Source organism: Myotis daubentonii, chromosome 10 (genome assembly GCF_963259705.1).
Source record: "Myotis daubentonii chromosome 10, mMyoDau2.1, whole genome shotgun sequence".
NCBI classification, from domain to species: domain Eukaryota; kingdom Metazoa; phylum Chordata; class Mammalia; order Chiroptera; family Vespertilionidae; genus Myotis; species Myotis daubentonii.
Genome location: NC_081849.1, coordinates 77,550,436 through 77,556,806, shown reverse-complemented (window position 1 = coordinate 77,556,806; position 6,371 = coordinate 77,550,436). Strand labels below are relative to the sequence as shown.

Below are 6,371 nucleotides of genomic sequence, written 5' to 3'. Positions count from 1 at the left end.
AATGAAGAAATCTGCCTTCAGCATATAACATGGTCAATTTGTTTTTATGATGAATTAAATAGGCTCTTAGCACCAAAAACTTTCAGGCATCATCCAGATGTTGCCAAAGTTGAATGAGCACATGGAACTGGTCACACGGAGGCTTCTGTTAACCGAATGCACAATCTGGAAAGAAGATGCATTTTTTCTCAAGGTCTGGAAATTTTAACAGTATCTGGCAGCTACTTCATTTTCAAGATAATCCTGTCACTGTTTCTGGTTATAGGCGGGGGTGGGGGCCGGGTACCGAATGCAAGAATTTGGTGGCTTGCTGAAACTGGGTGGAGATGCTGTCATGTTGGCGCCTGAAGCGTGAGCACAAATAAGCCTGAGAGGAATAAACCTGTGATTGTGCTACTTTCGGTCACGGAAGGACCTAAGTGGTGCGGGTGTGATGAAAGAGGGGAAGGGAGAAAGGAAAAGAGAAGGAGAACATGAGTTCTCTGGACACAAAAGCAATTGGTTAATTCAGTCAGATTTTCACTTTTAAGTAATGGTTTGATCAGGTCCTTAATCCTTAGCCAAATGACTCCCCAAGGAACTATTAACTCATTGTTTTATCCTTTAAAGATGCGCCATCAAAGCAACCATTTCTAAAGATATAAAACCATCCTCGCAGCCAGCCTGGGCTTGGTCTGTAAGGGTTGGTGAACTGGCTGGATTGTTGTTATGACTTGGCCAAGGCAGTGTCCTGTCTCTCCTGCCACTTGCCCCTGGTAGCAGAGAAGTAGACTGTCACCAAATATTACTTGTTCACGCGTTAAGTAGACAAAAACCAAACCAAAACAATAAAACACTCCCGAGCAAATGGATTTTCAGCTTTATTTACTGTGAACGGAGGGATTCCCTCCATTCCCCTTTACAGAACAGGCAGAAGCAGAAATAAAGAGGCCACTTGGATGGGTTTCACTCCATGACTATTTCGATCATGGTGTCAGACCCCTTCAGTGTCATCCTGTGTTTTAACCATTGGAAACCTATTTATCATAGAGGTGAAAGTATTTTGCCCGTAGACGAGTTGGCACACAGCACTTCCTATGTCAGACATTTCCAACAAGCCCCACTCTCGCAGCAACCTTGTGTCGGTGGACCTTCTGAGATTTTTCACTAACAAGCAGACATGTCTAAGGGAGCATGGAGAGCAATAATTACAATCCACCTCCAATCAAAGAAACCCCAAGGACTCCCTGAAGTTCTCTCTGTGTTTTAAAAGGTTAAACATTAAAAAAAAAAAAACCCAGCAAAGGCCCTAGTCGGTTTGGCTCAGTGGATAGAGCTTCGACTGGTGGACTGAAGGGTCCCAGGTTCAATTCTGGTCAAGGTCACTTACCTCTGTTGCAGGCTCCTCCCCAGCCTCAGTTGGGGTGCTGGGCCCATGCAGGAGGCAACCAATCTATGTGTTTCTTTCACATTGATACTTCTCTCTCTTTCTCTCCCTCTCCATTCCACTCTCTCTAAAAATCAATGGAAAAATATCTTGGGTGAGAATTAAAAATAAATAGATAGATAGATAGAAAATTTTTTAAAAATAGCAAAGAACTTCTTAGTTTAATCTAGACAGGACAATAGTCCAATTCCACTTTAGAGTTGGACATCAAAGGAAGGAAGGGAGGAAGGAGGGGAGGGATAGGGAGGGAGCGAAGAAAAAAGGATGAGAGAGACCACCGACAAGAGACTTATCAAAGATCACAGCACTACTAAATGGCAGAGCTGAGGACAAATAAGACTCTCGTACCCCAACTTCATTCTTTTCACATTTTTCAGAGACATTTGTCAGTTCTCACGTTCTCTGTAATGCTCCCATTGCTCCCATATACATTGATTGTGAGGAGACAATGGTCTAATGTTTGGAAGATGCAGGAAAGCTGTGTGACTCTGCATTTAGATGATTACGGGAATGTCTTTCAGTGTCCGTAGCAGAGAAAACAGGTTACTAATATCTGGTCTCTCATTCACATAAAAAACTTACATTCCATTGCCTGCTTTCCTGCTCTATCTCCTTGTGGATGTCTTAATAGGCATTTCAAAGTCAACACATTCAAGCATTACATTGACTGTACCTGAAACATATACAAAACCTCCTACTTCCCCTCTTACCCTAATTCAGGACACAGCTCTCCTTGCCTGAATATTGCAATTGCCTCCCAAGGCCTCCCACCCCCACACTGGCCCCCCTTCTCCCCTCCTGCCCCCCATCCCAGGAAATTCTTAACACAGAGGCAGAATGACCTTTGGAAGCCTAGGTCAGACTCTGCTGTCTCTTCTCCATGAAGCCTTTCCCTGGCCAGTCCTTACCTTGCTTAATTTTCTCCACATCGTTGTTACTATACAGTAGCCTGCATACCAGTATTTGACTCATTTATTTACTTGTTTAATATATTCCTGTTTTACTAGGACAGTTTGGACCAGCATGTCAGTTTGGACCAGTAAAGTAGCACAAAGTCATCATTAAATTTGTTGAACAAATGAAAATAAATTTTCTATTCAGAAGCCTCCAGAGGCATCAAAGTAAAAACAAAAGTCATTTAAATGGCCACATTTTAAATCAATGTCTTCATGGTATCATTTTAGAACCTTGCTATCATAATTCTAGAATTAGCCTTAAAATTAAGAGGAAACAAATACGATTTAAATAAAAAGAGCCCTAGGTAATCTACCTCACCACCCCAAGCCACCTGCACTTCTCTCTCTTGCTCACTCAGTCCTGACACAGCTCCTGGCAAGTCCTAAGCATTTCCCACCCTGGACTTCGCTCCTCCCTCCTCCTTGTTCCTGCTGCTTGGAAGCCCCTTTTGCAGACATCTCTCCGCTCCCTCCCTCACGTTCTTCAGGTCTCTCTTCAAACAGAGATGGCACCAGAGCCTTCCCTGGGTACCGGGCACAAAATAAGGATGACCCCTCTGCACGTCTCTCCCCCATAGCCAGTGTTCTCATTCTTTACAGTTCTACCAAGATGATACACATTTTCTAATTATTGGCTTATTGCTTATGTACACTTCATATAGGGAGCGGTCTGGTTTGTTTGCTACTGTATTCTAGTTGGTATAGAGGAGTTGCTCAATATATATTTTTGAATGAATAAATGTGTAGATAAGTGACTAAATAATTTTCGTAGTTGTTTTTTTAGTAATTTCTCTTTACTCAACACTTACTGCTAATATATTTCCCAGTTTCACATTGGACATATTTTTATGGTATTTTGAATGGAGCAGTAATTAATTTTTCTGCAATTATTTCTCTCATTTTCTTTGTAAATTCACTTGCCTGAAAAGCCCTTCCTGACCCAAACAGGTTTAGACACACCTATGTTTTCTTAACATATTTTATGATTTTATTTTTTGCCTGTAACCGTTTAGTATATCTGGAATTAGTATATCATTGCTTATGTGACTTAATCTCAATAGATTACTTTCTAAAGAAAAAATTGTCTGTATATTATGTATTTAATAGGATTATTGACTAATTTATTCAACTCTAAATTTATCTTCCTCTATCTTTCAATTCATAGATGATTCCAGGTTATTTACTCCTTTTCATGTGTCCTTAGGAGACTCTTTACTTATTACCATTTTAAGAGATGGACTGGGAATGTGGCAAATCCTGCTATCTATGAAATGAAGCATCAGCTGGACCTGTTTTCTGAATGCAGGGTGACCCTTCAGTTATTTAAGGATGTAAAACCAAACCAAACCAAACTGGAGACTTGAGAAAAAAGGCTATGGAAGGAGCCATTGATGCATCATTAAAAAACTCTACAGTGCTCATCAATCCATTTTAAATACTTCTGGCAGCAAACAAAGCAGTTCTCCTCTAGAAACTGGGAGAAATGAAGACGAGAACTCTATTGAAATTATTTCCGGCCTTTCCCCAAATGATAATATTTCAGAGGCTTTGAAACAATTGCTATCTCAGCAAATGGCAGTTCAATTCTAATTGTTTACATTGAAAATGGAGGAAATAACTTAAGAAGACCTACTATTTCAGATAAAAAGTTTCTCTGAAAAATCTTCCCGAATAACAAATTGCAGATGTCAAAAAGATATACAAACTATCCTCACAAGAGGAAAATATTGGGAAATTATTGAATGGTGTCACCTGTAGAATGTAAACAAAAAATGTTTTGTGGAATGACAAATACTTAAAAATTTCAGCATATAAAAATTATTACAGTTTTAGGATGTGGTAAATAATACTCTTTCTATTTAAATCATATTTGTTTCCTCTTAATCTTAAAGCTAATTCTAGAATTATGATAGCAAGGTTCTGAAATGATACTATGAAGACTTTGATCTAAAATGTGGGGAGGGGAAGGGGGAAGGAGAGACTGGGTAAAAGAAGGTAAAGGGATTAGCCAAAGAACATATATCCATATAAGTGGTTACTTGGTGCAGGTGTTGTCTGCCAGATTTCTCCACTGTTAATTTACAATTTCCCCCTTGTAATTTTAGCTTCCATTAGTGGATCTTGATTGCAATAGTTATTGTGGTGCCCTTATGGTTCCCTCATTCCTTCTACATTTACTGATTACAATTCTTCTCTAAAAAGGAATTGTCTCTATCCTAGCGGGTGTGGCACACTGGTTGGAGCCTTGTCCTTGCACCAAAGGGTCTTGGGTTCGATTCCTGGTCAAGGGCATGTAACTGGGTTGCAGGTTCAATTTCCATCTCAGTCTAAGCATGTGCAGGAGGCAACCAATGGATAGCTCTCTCACACATCAATATTTTCCCCTTCTCTCACCCTTCTCCCCTTCCTCTCTTTTGAAAAAAAATCAAAAGAAAAAATGTCCTTGTGTGAGGACTAATAATAACAACAACAAAAGTTGTCTCATATCTCCCACTTATTTATACTATTATTTATTTATGACAGTACAAGCTCATGGATATTTATTAGAATATTGAATTACAACCCATATTGTTTTCATTTATTTTGTTTCTCATTTTGTTCCAGCTTTGGATGCTGGGACTTCCTCTAGGTTGGCTCCTTGGCCCCTTGCCATGACTCCATCTTTTTGAGCATGTCCTTACTCTCGGATACCACAAGGTACTCCACATTCATCTTGTCTTTTTTCATGACCTAGCCCTGGAATTGACCATTTATCTAAAGAAAGATATCGATAATTCTTAATTGTTTAACATTTGCTAAATAGTTTACAGATTGTAATTTATTTTATTATTAATATTATTTTAATTTTTATTATTAATCCTCACTCGAGGATATTTTTCCATTGATTTTTAGGAAGAGTGGAAGAGAGAGGGAAAGACAGAGAGAACATCGATGTGAGAGAAACACATTGGTGGTTGCCTCCTGTATGAGCCCCAACCAGGGCCCTGGCCAGGGAAGAACCTGCAACCAAGTACATGCCCTTGACTGGAATGAAACCCAGGACCCTTTGATCCACAGACCATCACTCTATCTACTGAACCAAACCAGCGAGGGCTATTTTTTTTATTCATTTGCGATATTATTTAGGCTACAGGAAATGCTGATTAACCTACAATGACAAAGATAAATAGTTCGGGAACCAAAAGAATACAGATTTTTATAATATCTTTACATGCCTATTTTAAAAACTTGTTTTATTTAATGATAACTTTGGTAAAATCTAACAATGCTTAGAGATTATTTATAATACTGATGATCTAAGTTGCCAATTTCTATGAACAATCATAAAAATACTCACTGCACAATTTCCTGAGATGTTAACAGCGCAAGGTTTAGTGTTAAACTGACATACTTGCTCATTCTCTCCTTTGTCTCCTGAGAGATGTGTGACTGATATACAGGTAACAGCATGAAAAGGGTTGTTGGGTCAAGAACCCGAGTTCTTTTCAACAACCAAGACATTTTTTCATGAACATTTTGGTCGAGAACCTAACTGTTTGAGATGGGAGTTGTTCAAGAACGGAGGTTTGACTGTACTGGTCTGCATTTCAAACCCTGAAAACCAGGAGTACTGGTGATCAGGGGCAGGAGAAAATGGATGTGTCTGTTCAAACAAAGATAGTGAATGGGCCCATCCTCTGCCTTTTTGTCTTATTCAGGCCCTCAATTGATTGGATGATGACCATCCATATTGGAGAGGGTGACCTTCTTTAGTAGTAAACCATTTCTAATGCTAATCTCTGCTGTACACACCATCACAAAAAATATTTTACCAATATCTGGAAATCCCTTAGCCTAGTTAAGTTAGCATTAAGCATCACAGTTAGAGGGTAATGGAATGAATGTACTTTGAGAACCTGTCATCTGAGAATGTGTGACATCCAAAGAAGGAAAGAATAGATTCTAAAGTTTAGAAAGTGGAACTTCTAAAAGTGTAGTGAAAAGTTTGT

The 6,371-nt window shown here is 39.1% G+C and overlaps 1 pseudogene; it reads left to right on the top strand.

Moving 5' to 3' along the window:
• Positions 1-289: 289 nt before the first annotated feature.
• LOC132242554 (EKC/KEOPS complex subunit TPRKB-like) lies at positions 290-6,092 on the top strand (annotated as a pseudogene).
• Positions 6,093-6,371: the final 279 nt, after the last annotated feature.